Raw genomic sequence first — 16,838 nt, forward strand, 5'->3', positions numbered from 1 at the left:
GGTTTTGATTACTGATGATGCCTTAAAGCTTTGGGATCAATACTAAACCATTTTTGGCTGCCTATATCAGCCGCAGTATAAATGAGGAATAAGTTAACAAAAGACTTCAATTTTTTTGAACAAACGTGTTAGTTGGAAAATTCCTAATCGGCCGTTTTTCTTTAAAGGTGGCCAATTCGTTTTTAATACTGAGTAGCAAGTCGCAAGGAATATTAAGTTTGATTTACGGGACCAAGGGGTTGTGGAATCGCAGCTAGGGATGGGTAAATTCGATATTCGAAGCTTCGAGATTCGAATTTTAGTTCCAAATTGACGAATGTTCGAAATCGAACCTTGGAGTGCTGAAATTCGGATAGATGCGAATTTTTCTAGAAAAAATCAAATTTCGTGTTTATTTTCAAAAAAGCAGCTCTGGAACTTTTTTCTTTCTGACTAAATTTGCCATAACTGTGAAAAAACAACAATGTCTAAGCGGTAGAAGTTATAGCAGCTATTTCGGAGATCACATCTCCTCATCATACTTCTTTTTTTCTAAACTTCAGCAGGGATCAAACTCGCGCCAACGATGTCAAAGTCAGAAGCGTTAATCACTGAGCTATGCACACCCCGTTGTTGCTAATTCATTTCATTACTTAACCGACTACTATCAAGTGCAGCTGATTTGCCGCCGCTGTTGTCAATTCTATACATCAGGGTTCCCAAATTTTTTTCATCTCGGCACCCTTGTTGTGCTAAAAATATTTCGCGGCACCCCTACTCTTCAAATGTCTACAAAAACAAGGAAACACAATGCAAACTTTATGCTCTTTTAGTTTTAATTTGAGGACTGAAATTGTTTTGATGATTTCATTATTTCCTTCAAGTTTATTGGGAGCTTTGACAATTTTACCCTGAAATCATTTGACGCTGAAAGCTTGCTGGTATATTTGTTTTTAACCTACTTCACAAAAAGGACAAGGTTATCAATTCGTCGGAATATTTTTTATTATTTTTTTTTTGTATGTATGTTGCCGCATAACTTTGGACCACGTTAACCGATTACTATAATTCTTTTTTAAAGGAAAGGTGTTACCTGACAAGTGGTCTAATTTGGTTTAAATCCGATCATTGGATCATGAATAGATTAACGATTATCTTAAATTCTTAGATGGGAATTGAAATCGTTTTTTTTTTTGCTTAAAAATTACTTGTTTATGTAAGCATTTGTGGAAAATGCAGTCTCACATAGAAATGTAAAAGTAAGGCCCCTATTATAGGGCTGCCAGACGTCCTGGTTTTCCAGGATTTGTCCTGATTTAGACAAATTGTCCTGGTGCCCTGCTCCACACGTAAGTTGTCCTGGTTTTTTAATGAAGGTCAATGCGAACAATCGACAAATTTTTAGCAGACTTTTGCTATGATAAAAAGGTTGAGCTGTCATTAGAAGTCGAAAGTCGAAACGGAACGTGTTTTCTAACCTTTTTATCTGTGTAGTTTATTTGGTTAAAATCTAATTTCTTTATTTTCAAATGCCAAAAAAGTGCAATTACATGGCTGACTGGACATAGATACTACCCAGAAGATAAGTTTAGGAGCACAATTTGCTTCCAAAAGACCTTTCTGAAAGTCATTCCTTTTTTGTATGGAATGGCACATATTGAAGGGCTTCTGCTTCCGCCACTCAAAGAAGAGCTTCCATAAAGACTTTTGTAGGACGTACTTCAGAATAGAGATGGGCACGGGACTTAATATTTAATCCCCATTCCGCCCATCACGAAATTCAATTTTTAAGTAACGAACCCGCCCATCCCGACGTGTTTCAGAATTGTGCGGCGGGTCCCGTGGGCCAGAAATCTATCACTATGAAAAATTCACATGTGTTTAAAATGAATTTTAAATAATCTGCCGATTACTTTGTTTTGCTTTGCTGTTCCTTTTCATTTCAATAAAACATAAAAAAGTGCATAATTCACGCATCGTTTTTAACGAAGATTTTCTGAGTTTGCGAAGGTTGCGGTTTTATCGGGGGTGCCGTGAAGGGATTGTGGTCCCGTCACGCCCGAAAAATTTGTACAGGCTTTCCCGATACCGCATATCCCTGCCAATTTGAAATCAGTATCGTGGGGATAGACCCATTAAAATGTATACTTAAATGATCAGAACGTCGAGCTGAGTCGACTTAGCCATGTCCGTCTGTCCGTCTGTCTGTATGTCTGTCTGTCTGTCCGTCTGTTTGTATGCAATCTAGTCTCTCAGTTTTCGAGATATCCGGATGAAATTTGGTAGGTCGGTGTATTTTTATAATGTATTAGTCATTTGTCGGAGCAGGAAGAATTGGACCACTATAACATATAGCTCCCATATAACTGATTGTTCAGATATGAGATTTTTCGTTATAACTTCTCCATTTATGCAGCTAAGAACATGAAATTTTGCAATACTTCCACCCATTATCAACAGAGAACTTAGAGGGAAAATTACAAAGATCGGGTCACTATAACCTATAGCTCCCGTACTACTGATTGTTCAGATATAAGATTTTTCGTTATAACTCCTCCATTTAAGTAGATAGTAACATGAAATTTTGAACTGTTGTCACTCATTATCAAGAGAATACTTTCAGAGAAAATGGCGAAAATCGGGTCGCTATAACCTATAGCCTCCATACAACTGATTGTTCAGATATGAGATTTTTTGCCATAACTTCTCCATTTGTGCAGCTAGGAACATGAAAATTCTCACCGTTTTCACTCATTATTAACAGAATATTTACAGTGAAAATAACAAAGACTATAACATATATCTCCCATTCAACTGATTGTTCAGTTATGAGAATTTTCGTTATGACTCCTCGATTTATGCAGCTAGAAACATGAAATTTTGCAATACTTCCAACGATTGTCAACATAATTCTTACAGTGAAAATAACAAAGATCGGGTCACTTTTACATATAGCTCCAATACAACTGATTGTTCAGATATGAGATTCTTTGTTATAACTTCTAAATATATGCAGCTAGAAACATGATATTTCGCACTATTTTCACTCGTTATCAACATAGTTTACAGTAAAATTAACAAAGATCGGGTCACGGTAACTTATATATTGCCTCCATATAACTGATTGTTCAGATATGGGGTTTTAATGTAAAACTAATTTATTGGGACAGCTAATACCGATAAATTTCGTAAGCTATTGTATAAATAATAATACAAAGTCTACTGAGAAAATTGCTTATAAGCAGGGAACGGATTTTATGGAAATTGCCTTTTTTTCTGCTAAAGAGATAGAGTATATTCGATTAAGAATGTCCACGATTTAGCTTTCTCTGATTCCATATATACACATTTGATGTTGCCTTTTTTGCCTTTTTTAAGATATTTGCCTTTTTTTGCCTTTTTTAAGATATTTGCCTTTTTTTGCCTTTTCTACCTTTAAAAAAGTGATTATAGCATTTACAATTTTTTTTTTTAAGATTAAAAAATATACACATGCCCATGCGGCTTATAGAAGCGCAGGGACCTCTTGCCAAACTGGTGTTGGAAAAATTTAAAGCCGTTTTCTCAGCTAACGTAGGCTTAGAGACAATAAGGGGTGTGGATAAAATTGTAAAGGGCGCGGAAAACGCCTTTAATCGTGACAATATGAACGTTTCAAACGTTCCATATTTAAATTGGGCTCCACTTGTATCACCTTACGTCGAGCGCACATTTAGTACATTCAAGGCTTTTCTTCGTGAAAATCGAATGAAAATGCTTTTATTATTATTATTATTAATATTATTATTATTATTATTAATATTATTATTATTTTTAGTACACTTCTAAGTAAGTTAGGATTTTCTGCTTTTCACCACGTGAAAAAGCATCTCATCTTCCATCCGAATCAACCAAAAAGTGAAAATTGATTTTTTGACACCTAAGCCCCCTTTCCGTAGACCAGGTCACATATAAACATTTCTAAAAAAAAATATATTTTTTTATTGTTTTTCGTATTTTCTGTCTTTTTTTAGTGCCTTATTTTGCTTTTTTTGCAATACATTTTTTTGCCTTTTCCTGCTTTTTTCGCTATTTTATTTTGCCTTTTTTACAATACCTAGTGCCTTTTCCTGCCTTTTTCGCTATTTTATTTTGCCTTTTCCAGCCTATTTCGTTACTTTATTTTGCCTTTTTTATAAGTTATAAGCCTTATCTCGTATACCATTGATTGTTCCTATACCAGTTTTTGCGATATATCTCCTTTATGTAGGAAGCTAAACCCATTAAATTGTGTTACCGGTTTACATACCGATCACTTAACAGTGAAAATCACTTTGATTGGTGCTATATAAGGTATATCTTCCATACCTCTGATTGTTTAGATAAGATTTTTTATATATGTAACTCGTCTATCTATGTGTGCTGTGAATATATAAATTTTTTCAAATGCAGTAATCTGTTAAAGTAAAGTTTTCAGATGTTCATGAAAGGTATGAAGCCTTCGGCATATCCGAAGACAGCGCTGCTCTTACTTGTTAATTAATAAAAATTATACTTCTTTAAGGAGTTTTTTAAGGTTCATATCAAATATATTATATTGAGACTTAAAGTGTTTATTGAATCTTATTTGTAATACAAATAATATAACCATATCCTTGTGTACATTCGCCTTAATTGTAAATAGGAAAACCCTTTCTAGCAAGCGTACAGGGAAGCACTTTTTTCAGTACTTATTGGGTAAGTCTTTTAGAAAGACTTCAAAACCACGTTAAAGGCGCCAACCAATTTTCCAAGTGACGTCACAGTCAAGTTCTTTTATGATTTAAAAAATTCAGAACTTGAGCTTTTCATCACCATCAATCATTGTGCTTTACGGGTTGTGCCACAAAACTACATTGCGTATAATATCAGAAATTACTTCAAAATAATGCAACGCCAGAACCAAAGCAACCGTAGATGCTTATAGGGAATATATTGCGACTATGCTCATTTGAATCTTGGCTTTTTATTTGGATCATAAGTGTCCTGGTCAATGGGTTCAGGATTATGGCAGCCCTACTGTTGCAAACTTTAAAGTCTTAATAGCAATGCTTTATTTAATGTACGGTTGCATTAAAGCGTGATGCTTTAAAAAACCTGCAAATATATTATTTCAATTGGGTTTTTAAATTTTAACAATTCATATTTTCAGTTAATTAATAATTCAAAATAATTAATCAATTTACCTTAGTTTTCTTTATAGTTTTTTGATATCAATTTTACAATAAAAAACAGGTCTGGTCTCTATCGCGAAATAACTTAAATGACCGAAATAAGGAGACGAATTGGCAGAATTAATAATAAATAAGAGATCGAAACTCCGCGCAGAGTTGCAAATTTAGTACTCGTTTTTAAGCGTTGCTCAAATCGGTAACAATCTCCCCCGGGTAAGCGGACGATCCTTCAGAGCTTTCCTTTTCTTTGCCGATGTCGAGTACTGCAAGCTTTACAGCTGGCCGCTCCAAAACGCCTTGTTTTGTTTTAACTTTAGCTCGTCTTACCTGACCGTCTTTTGCCAACGTTGTATCGACGACTTTGCCTTTCAGCCTTCTCGTCGACTATCGGTACGATGTCACCCTTACTTATGGGTTTCACTTTCGCAAACCATTTACTGCGACGTGTGAGAGATGGTACCATTTCGCGCACCCAACGACGCCAAAATAAGTTTGCGAATATCTCGCTTTGACGTAAATTAAATTTTAAGTTAATATCTACGGCTTTGCAAAAGGGCTTCGTTCCGTTCGAGGTACCCAGCAAGAACTGATTGGGAGTGATGGGTTCCTGATCCTCGCAATCAAGGGATAAATATGTTAACGGCCGTGAATTTATGATCATCTCCACCTCCAGCAGAGCGGAACGTAAACTTTCATCAGTGAACCTCTGCGACGGCGAGATTTTGTAAAGCACCGACTTTGTTGTTCTTATTAGGCGTTCCCACGCTCCCCCCATATGAGGTGCCCCTGGTGGGTTAAGCTTCCAAATAATTCCTTTATGGGGAAGTTCGCGCTCCACGATAGAATCATCCAGCTTACGATGTTCTTCTTTCAAGAAGCTCTCAGCACCGCGAAAATTAGTGCCATTGTCGCTATATATCTCAGCAGAGCAGCCACGTCGAGCAATGAAGTTTCGCAGGCACATAAGACAGGAGTCAGTACTGAGCGTATGGGCTATTTCAATGTGCACTGCTCTTATTGTGAGGCACGTCAGCATAACCCCCCACCTTTTCTTGGCTTTGCGGTTTTCAGTTACCAATATCGGGCCGAAATAATCGACTCCTACAAAGGTAAAGGGGCGAACGTATGCAGCAAGCCGAGCAGTGGGTAGTGGAGCCATCTGTGGAGCCTGCGGTTCTGCGTTTGCAATTTTACATACTTGGCAGTTGCGCCGTACAGTTTTAAATAATGATCGCAATTTTGGTATGAAAAATAACTGTCTTACCTCGTTCAGAGCTGTCTCGTGCTGTATATGGTAGAAGCGTTGGTGATCTACTATAAGATACGTGACCCGATGATCTGATGGCAATGCGATGAAATCACGTTGAGGCTGGCTGAACGATTGCAAGTATGTTGCCCTGTTCTTTACACGAATTAGATCGTCATTGTCCATATACACTTGAAGATTTCGTAATGGCCCATTTTTGCATACAGGTTTACCAATTTTAAGCGTTGACCAGTCATCACAGTTTTCCATTTGAATCGTTTTAAAAATGAAAAGCTTTGCGCGATAAAAATGGTACGCGGTTAGACGACAGCTTTGCGATATACCATGGAGGCGTTGTTGTAATTTTTCGATGTAAAGCAAACAGTTTGCTACTGCTCTATACAAACGAATCCAATTCAAAAAATATTCGAAATTAACATTAACCTTTCGCACATTGTGAGTTAGAAATCTGGTTCGCATTTCACTTGTGTAGATCGCACCTAGGTCTTCTTCTTCTGGCCATTCTTCAGCAGGTAGCGAGAGGAAAGCGGGACCATTTATCCACTGATGAGCAACTTCAACACTCGACTTAGTCTTCGTAGCGATATCAGCGACATTCATTTTTGTTGGTATCCAGCGACATTCGCTAGTGGCAGTCGTTTCATGGATTTCAGCTATACGAAACATAACAAATTGTTGAAATTTACGTGGGTCGCCGTAAAGCCATTTTAAAACGGTTTTTGAGTCGCTCCACAAGTAGCGCTTCTCCAAATGTAGAGGATGACCCTTTTCGATCATATTCGTTAGACGGGCACCAACTACTGCTGCCTGTAATTCCATTCGTGGAATTGATAGCGGGCGCAATGGTGCGACTTTCGCTTTAGCCGCTACGAGCCTAGTCGAAATTTTACCGCCAGCTTCGATTCTAAAATACGACACCGCAGCGTACGCATTCTCACTCGCGTCGACGAACGTATGTAACTGCACTTTACAGGCGGTCTCATAAAGATATGGAGAGTAGCAGCGCGGTACGGATACACTGGTAATTACTGGGAGGTACTTAAGCCAAATTTGCCATTTTAGTGAAAGCTCTTCCGTCAACGGTTGATCCTAATATATTCCGCTTCGCCAGATGTCCTGAATAAGAATTTTGAGATATGACGTCAAACAAGCAACTAGGCCCAGGGGGTCAAAAATTGACATAAGAACTTGCAATACTTCTCTTTTTGTAGGTACGACTCCTTCGGCGAACACATTGCGTTTAAGCCGTACAAATTGGAGCACGTAGTTGAAGGTATCAGATTTTGGCTCCCAATACATACCAAGGATTTTTTCAAATTTTATTCTGTCCGCGCTGCAGTCGAATGATTTCGTTTCTGACTCTCCATCGCTGTTAAGGGCGGCTAAAACCTCAGGTGAATTACTGGACCAATTGCGCATGTTAAATCCACCATTTAGGTGCACGTCTCGAACATTTCTGGCTAATTTAATAGCTTCGTCGATAGTTTGGGTCGAATCGATAAAATCGTCAACGTAGTGATGACAACATATCGCACGCATTACCTCAGAATCGTTAGCGGCGTTAATCGTCGCATTCAAGTTCCGTACATAGTGCGCTATACATGGGGAGCAGGAAGCGCCGAAGCTCAAAACGTTAAGCCTGTAAACGCTTATTGATTCATCCCTACTATTCCGCCAAAGCAAACGCTGCGCATCTGAATCGGCATCGAGTAATTTAATGCGCAGAAACATTTCCTCGATATCTCCACAAATTGCAACTTTACCTATGCGAAAGTTGAAGAGAATACTACAAGTGGTGTTAACCTATCCGGGCCTTTTAGTAAGAAACTGTTCAGCGAAACGTCTGCAGATTTCGCGGCTGCGTCCCACACAAGGCGAATTTTATTTGGTTTGTGCGGATTTCGGACGATGAAAATAGGCAGGTACCAAACTTAACCTCCGCGATCGTTAATAGCTTCGTCCGGCAACTTGGTCGCATAGCTTTTTTCCACTAAATTTTCAATTTGCTGTTGCATAATAATAATAATAATATCCCAATGGTTTTTACCCTCCATGACCGCCCATCCGCACGAGGGGCGCAGTCCGCATGACGTACGGAACCAGTATTTTAAATTTTTGCGTCGAGTCACGATAGGCAGGAGTTTGTTAAGTGTCGAGATCTAAAACTGTTCAGCTACAGAACTAAATTCATCAGCCGATTTTATGTCTTTATTTTAATGATTCATTTATTGAGAGAGGACAGTATCGATTTCTTAATGCTGAAAAGCGGATCTGATATATCAAACGTGCTGGAATGAGAGTTAAAATCCTGGCATAAGCAACGGAGTGGGTCGTGCAATTCAAAATTAGTTTTACAAGCTTTCAGAAATAGGGGGAAAAAGTGTCTTGATACCCGGGAGGGAACATTAAGGCTAACTTCGCCAAGAAGAAGCGGACTTGAAATTGAGCCTGTTAGTAATTTAACTATAAAAATTGTACCAAGCATTTGCCTGCGGCTGGAAAGTGTAGGAAGATTAATAAGTTTTAATCGGCTCGTATAAGGTGGAAGGTTATATTGAGAATCCCAACGGAAATTTCTTAAAGCAAAACGTAGGAATTGTTTTTGAATTGACTCTATCTTGTCTGAGTAAATTTGATACCTTGGATTCCAAACCACCGAACCGTATTCCAGAATTGGCCTAACTAATGTTGTAAACAAGGTTTTAGTGATATAAGGGTCACAAAATTCTTTTGACCATCGTTTCACAAATGCAAGTACACCTTTAGCCTTGTTGACTGTCACATTAATATGAAGATTAAAATTAAGCTTAGGATCCATTGTGATACCAAGGTCCACAAAATTGTATACCAGTTCAAGGTTATGGTTACCTATTTTATAAGAAGTGGGATGAACAGCTCTTCGCGAGAAGCTCATTACTTTACATTTCTTAAGATTTAGAGGCATAAGATTTACTTGACACCAGTAAGCTATGCTGTCTAAGTCTGATTGTAGCAAAGACCTTTCTTTAATTGAAACGTACGATTTATAAAGCTTTACATCATATGCATACATTAAAATTTTGGAAAATTGTATATCTGTAGAAATATCGTTTATAAAAAGCAAGAACAGAACCGGGCCTAGGTGGCTACCTTGAGGGACTCCTGAAGTAACATCAATGACGTCAGAAATAGTATTTTTAAACATTACCCTTTGTGATCTATCATAGAGGTATGAAGAGATCCAACGTAGAAAATTAGGTGGAAGACCAAGAAGATCAAGTTTGTAGATGAGCAACGAGCGGCACACTTTGTCAAATGCTTTACTGAAGTCAGTATATATAACATCAACAGTTTTGCTTTCACTAAATGCTTTTGAGATGTAGGATGTTAATTCGAGTAAATTTGTAGAAGTTGATTTGCCCTTGCAAAATCCATGTTGACTATATGAAATGCTAGGAGAGATAGAATGCGTCAACTGATTTGTTATAATTGCTTCAAATAATTTAGGAATTGCAGAAAGCTTAGCTATTCCCCGGTAGTTCTCCACTGAAGATCTGCTACCGCTTTCATGTAACGGGGTTATGAACGATTCCTTCCATGTAGTTGGAAAAACGCCCTCTTTACGAGATAAATATTGCGATGAAGTTCTGGATCGGTAAGGAATTTACGCTCCAAATACTTAAAACGTCGGAGAGCAGTTGGTAAGCTATTAGGCAATTGTATTTGGTCATCTGACCACAGCAACCCCGAAATGTACCGACCTTCGCGTAACTCACAACCACGCAATATTTCTAGGGCTCGTTGGTCTTCACTAGAAACCGGGGTTTCCTTTGGCGTCGCAACGTCAATATTTTCGTTGATTACGAATGACTTTACGAGTTCATGTAAATCATTGTCGCTGCCGCAGTCGCACTTATGTAAATGTAATCCGCTGTGTTTACTCGGGTCATTTCCGCCTCCGAAAATTGTCCACCCCAGTCTAGTCTTCACTCCAATAGAGTCTTGCCACCCACCTTCACGCACTTTCAGAGCCATTATTAAATTAGGGTTATTTACGCCAATAATTAGCGAAGGAATTACGTCACTAAAGCTTGGCAAAGGGACACCTTTTAAATGAAATGGTCGTATTTTTCCTTTAATTTGTCGGCAATTAAAGATTCTGAAGACATATTTAAGCTTTTCACCGTGTGAACGCCGCGCAATGGGTATATTTTCCCGTTCCGCATTATACCTGAAATTCGTATGTCAAGTCTTTGCGAGTCAGCTTCGTATCGATTTATGTCGCCGGTCCAATGAATGCAGAGAGGATCTGGAATGCCAGTTTCACCTCATTCATCTGCGAGACTTTGCTCCATGAGAGTTACCGTTGATCCGTCGTCCATAAACGCGTATGTGAGTATTGTTTTGTTTTTGCCGTGTAATTCAACAGGTAGAATGCGAAAGTGTGTGGTATCGTTACTGGAAATAGAGCGATGATAATTCAGCATAGTTGAAGCCTCACTGCTCTGTCGACTATTTGCACTATGTAGCAATGCGTGATGACGTATTGTGCGGCCATCGATGCCGCACAACCTGTTACTCCAACAACGACGTGAGTGTGCTCCCAAGCACTGTCGGCAAATATTTTTTCTTTTAATTACATCCCATCTCTCATCAGTAGTGAGTGCTTTAAATTGCTCACACTGAGAGACTTTGTGTGCCATACTGCATACTGCGCATCTGGTAACTGACTTAGATTCCACGCGTGTTTTTGAAATACTGGAAGCGGATCTGTGAGTGTGCAATTGAGTTTCACGCTTGCTCGTTTTCTCAGAGGTAGCAGTAGGATTTGTAACACGACACGCTGCTTCAGCCAAGGTGGATAGCCAGGTGGAGAAATCGCTCAAGGTAGGGCTCTCAATCCCAGTTGAGTATATCGCCCAGTTTAGTTTTGCCTCTTGGGAGAGTTTATCTACAAATTCATGCAATAATAGTGGGCTGTTGAGGTAGCCGCTTAGTTTGCAAGCATGAATTGTTGCTACGATATTTTTGATGGCAAATGAAAAGTCGATGAGCAGGTCAAGTTTGCCTTGCGGTGGCGGTAGTTGCCTTGCCTTATCAATGAGCTGTCTGAGTATTTGCTCAGGGCGCCCAAAATACATTCTGAGCGTGCACATGATATCAGGCACCATATCTGGCAATACAAGCAGATTTCGCACGACTTCCCTAGCTTTTCCACGTAGGCTCTTTTGAAGGCGAACTAAATTCTCGTGATTAGAGTAGCCAGCCATTTGTGTGCTTTGCTCGAATGCACTAACAAAAATGTGCCACTCTTGAGAGTCACCACTAAACACCGGCAAATCTCTTGGTACACATTGTCGAGCTGCAAGCTGCGACGTCGTTAAATTAAAAGCATCGTTCGACGCAGCTGCGAATAGTTGAGTTGGTGACCATACAGTGCTCCGTAGATTTGGAGCCGAGAACGTTGTAAATATGTCTTGCGAAATAACGTTGCCGCCTACTTGCGGGACCTGGCCGAGCGCTGCCGCAGTTTGCCTCGACGTCTGACGCGGTGACTGCATAACTGTAGGCACCGGTACTTCACTGCTGCAAGCTTGACGAATATTGTATACGTGATTTTGCTCAAATTGTGGAGCAGTAGGATATAAAACTGTGTTACCAAGAACACACGAACTGCCGTAGACGATCTCTATAAGTTCTTCTGCGTTTAAAATACGATATTTTTCACGCAAATACTCTTCCCTTAAGCGCATAGTCTCTTCGAGATGCTGTAAACGGAGCTGCCTTTCCCTGCTGAGGATTGGCGGTTCTTGTGATGCGGTGAGACTGCCACCGTCGACATCTGCACTTACGTGTACATTTTGGTCTGCAGACGGTGCAGGAATAGTGAGGTTATGATCACTATCATTTTGCACCACGGCCTCTTCAGATATTGGGCTCAGCATTTCTGGGACACCATATGCCTGCGCCATTGTAGAATATATTTGCGATATATTTTCGCAGATTCCAGTAATGTTTTTTAAAGAAATTGTTGCAAACTTTAAAGAATTAGGCGACACTAAGTTTTAATAGCAATGCTTTATTTAATGTACGGTTGCATTAAAGCGTGATGCTTTAAAAAACCTGCAAATATATTATTTCAATTGGGTTTTTACATTTTAACAATTCATATTTTCAGTTAATTAATAATTCAAAATAATTAATCAATTTACCTTAGTTTTCTTTATAGTTTCTTGATATAAATTTTACAATAAAAAACAGGTCTGGTCTCTATCGCGAAATAACTTAAATGACCGAAATAAGGAGACGAATTGGCAGAATTAATAATAAATAAGAGATCGAAACTCCGCGCAGAGTTGCAAATTTAGTACTCGTTTTTAAGCGTTGCTCAAATCGGTAACACCTACCCTATCATGAGTTGCATTTGATCTTCGACTGTGGTCGAAAGTGCTGATCGAACGAATTTTCATTTGGTATTACGTACATTTGGTATTTACGTACATATATGAACGTAAATTATCGTATGTAAATTTGTGCAAATTAAAATGAAATAAAAAAGAAACGAGTTTATAAAAACGTGGTAAAAATTAGTACAACGGAGTTCTGGTTCAACGATTCGTCAGAGGATTAGAGCTTGGTAAATTGCCCAGGAGTAGAAAATGTTCAAGAGGGTTTAAGTGTAGTCTTTCGAATATATTTTGACATAAAATATATTTAGGGAATTTGTCTACAGATTTATTAAAAACTTCCGACTGTCTAAAGAGGCGTTTGTGAGCCGAATCTATTTAAAATATTTTAAAACTATCAACAGCATACGATTTTGTTCTCAGAGATCGTGCCAACTGAAGTCATCCTCAGAGTCAATGTTGGGAAATTATTCGACAATGTATTTTTTTCCAAACCTTCCAAGTTAACGCTGGTTATGTGCGTTAACGCTATGAATATAATTTTTACAGCCAATTTCACGAAAGCAATTTAAGAGAAAAATGATTTTAATTTTTTGAATTCTATATGGAAACTGCTACTGAAACCGGCTGTTATCAATTTTCTTAGCGTTAACTTCGAAGTTACATACGTCTTACTACGCAGGCCTTAGTTATCTTCGGAGCGTCATCCAATTCGGGTTTTAAATCTAGTGGCGGCATCTTCCTAGTCGCCAGGGAATACCGAGGGATCATACAGTGACTTCTCGCGGCATTTTCCGCCTCTTGCTTCATCCTAGACATCGCTCCTTTCGTTTTTCCAACCACCGCAAATATCCGCACACTTGCTCCATTTCAAACCATTGTTCTGTACAAATTTGTCGATAGCCTTAAAAATTTCGTCGGTAGTGGTACTTCGCTCAACAAAAGTTCTTCTTGCGAATGGGTATCTCGCTAACACGAGAAGACTCCCTCTAAAATCGTGTTGATTCGCACTTTGACAGTGTGATTGTGAAGTTCCAAAGAATAAGTAATATATGCACGTGCGCGAAACTGCTGCGCTTAATCCGAAAACGGGAAGAAAAGTGGATGAAACGCGGATTAGGTCTACAAAATTACTGAAAGTGGTTGTGAAAAGGGTACGTTTTCGGCTATTTTTCTGAAAATGTTCTGATTCAATTTTACGTTGACAAAACGTACTGGGGAACTACGCTTAAGAGGGAAATATCCCTTTGCTGCAAGCTATTTGTGTTGTGTATGGAGTTTGACGAGCCGCTGAAGGTAATTTTAATAAAAATCAAATTTTTTGATTTGCTGGCCGCCATGTTGAAGTTTGATCAAACCGCTTGCGTTGTGTATGGAAGGTCTAAAGAATTTTCCCGCACCACTAGTATACTCTAGCCAATAGCCCAGGCATACGCTCGCGACACCCCAGGGTGCCGCGTCACCCACTTTGGGAAGGCCTGCTATACATTCATATGCTTTATTGTATAGTAAATAGCGGCAAATCAGCTGCACTTGAAAGTACTAGGTTGAATAAGGAAATAAATTAGCAACAAGAGATTACGGGATGTGCATAGCTCAGTGGTTAGCGCTTCTGACTTTGTACATCGATGACGCGGGTTCGATCCCTTCTGAAGTCTAGAAAAAAGAAGTCTGATGAGGAGATGTGGCGATCTCCGAAATATCTGCTATAACTTCTACCACTTAGACTGTGTTGCTTTTCAATTTTTCCTAATAAACATAATCGTGGTACAAAGCTCAAAACAATATCAAAAATAAACTGTTAATAAGCCACAATAACATTGACAAAAAAATATTTCTTATTTGTATTTATTTTTGGTTGTGAAACTAAGAACGATACAGATAATTAATCACGTTAATGTAAGATCAATTGAATCTCTTTTTCGATTTGAGTTATCTTCTTTTTTTAAAATTCGAAACAATTCGAATTAAATCGAATTTGTACCACCAAATTTCTATTCGAAAAATCGAAGGTTTGGGCAACGTTCGAAATTCGGAAAAAATCGAATTTCAACCCCCACTACCCATCGCTAATCGCAGCCATCTTTAAAACAAGGATGGCCAAGTTGTTTCTTACTCAGGGGAACAATAATTTTCGGGCCTCAAGAAAACTACGCCCAAACGTTAGTATTCATTCGTGAAAGTCAAATTCCAAAAGGATTTCTTTCCATCACATCCCAGTCTTTTCTTATCGAGGGTAAAATTTTCCACTTTCTATTCTATTTTTTTCTTTAAGAAAAACTTTTCCTTTAAATTTTTTATTCATTTCTTAGAAGTTGATTTCATGAAATTTTTTTCATAGCATATGCACATGCATACCTCTTGAGTTCTTAAGAAATTTTCTTAAAATTGTTAAAAGGAAATCTCCGTCGAAATCATGGCCACTTTCAGCATTTCTTATAAGTAATTAAGTGACGATTTGGAATGTCCGGACCATTAATGGTGACGGTGTCTCTGCCCGGATGGTTGATGTCTTCGTAAGGACAAAAGCTGACATCTCCGCCAACCAAGAAATGCGTGGGACGGGGTAAGGCAAACAATGCCTGGGACCTTGCGACGTCTACTACAGCTGCCATGTAAAGGAGCGCAAATTCGGTGTTGCATTTGTGGTGGGAGAGAGACACCGTCGCCGAGTACTGTCGTTTACCCCGGTGGACGGACGTCTACCCACAATCCACAACAAAGCGAGATTCTTCAACATCTCGCTCATGCCCCGACGGAAGAGAAGGTATCCAAGAATCTCTTCTATGAGCGCTTGGAGCGCACGTACGAGCGCTGACCCTGGCATGGTATCAAAATCATGCTTGGCGACTTCAATGCCAGGGTGGGCAAGGAAAATTCAGGCTACACGACACAACGTCCGACAACGGACTGAGTCTGATCGACTTCGCCGGGGCCCGAAACATGGCAGTATGCAGTACTAGGTTCAAGCATAAAAAGATCAATCAAGCTACGTGGCTGGCTCCGGATCGAAAAACGAGAAGCCAAATCGATCATGTTGTGATAGACGGAAGGCATGCCTCAAGTGTTTTAGACGTACGTACACTCCGAGGCCAAACATCGACTCGGACCACTATCATGTGTGCAGCCAAGATACGCACCCGCCTCTGTGCAGCATAAAATGTGCGCCCAAATATGCAAGGAAAGCTTAACATCTTTTCGCAATCACAACAGACAGCCAATGCATTCGCTACTCGACTCTCACACCTGCTCTCAGAAGGCACTCTTCAACAAACCGACATATGCGAACAGTGGAACCACATCTCCCGCTCATTAAGTACCGCCGCCGAAGAAGAAGTCAGATTCCAGCGAGCCCGAAAGAACAACTGGTACGATGAGGAGTGTCAGGAAGCTGCAGAGAAAAAAGATGCCGCCTACAGGGCCAAGCTGCGATCGGATGTAACGCGCGCTATGTGGGACTGCTATAGGGAACTGAAAAGGGAATCGAGCCGTATTTGCCGCAATACGTGAGTGTGAAGAGCTTGAAATGCTGGCCGAGAGAATGCCCGAAAATTTTACCAGCGAGTTATTCGACTTACGGAAGGTTTCAAGACCAGGGCGTACTCCTGTAACAATGGCGACCTAGTTACCAATGTTCTTTACGTACTTAAATAATGAACTAAACTGCCAAATTTTTTAGCTATTCTTAATAATAATTAGATTAAAAAATAAAAGTCCGCTAATAACATTGTACTCACTATTCGGTTCATACGTATGGACACCAAAATTACTTGGTATGGGACGAAAAATATCGAGTATGTACCTACTTGTATTTACTAGTATTGTTTTGTCCCTAACTAGCCGCGATCCCAGTCCCTGCGGAATGCTAATGCGCACTTCTATTTTCATTCACTTAACGGTTTTAGGACAATCCACAGTGAAAAGTAAAAAAAAAAAACAAGTAATTTTTAGCAAAAAAAACCGACTTAAAAAAAAATATATATATATATAGCTTTGGACCACGTCAACCGATTT

The sequence above is a fragment of the Rhagoletis pomonella genome, unplaced genomic scaffold, assembly GCF_013731165.1.
Source record: "Rhagoletis pomonella isolate Grant_MI unplaced genomic scaffold, Rhpom_1.0 Rhpom_scaffold_00002, whole genome shotgun sequence".
Classification (NCBI taxonomy): Eukaryota; Metazoa; Arthropoda; class Insecta; order Diptera; family Tephritidae; genus Rhagoletis; species Rhagoletis pomonella.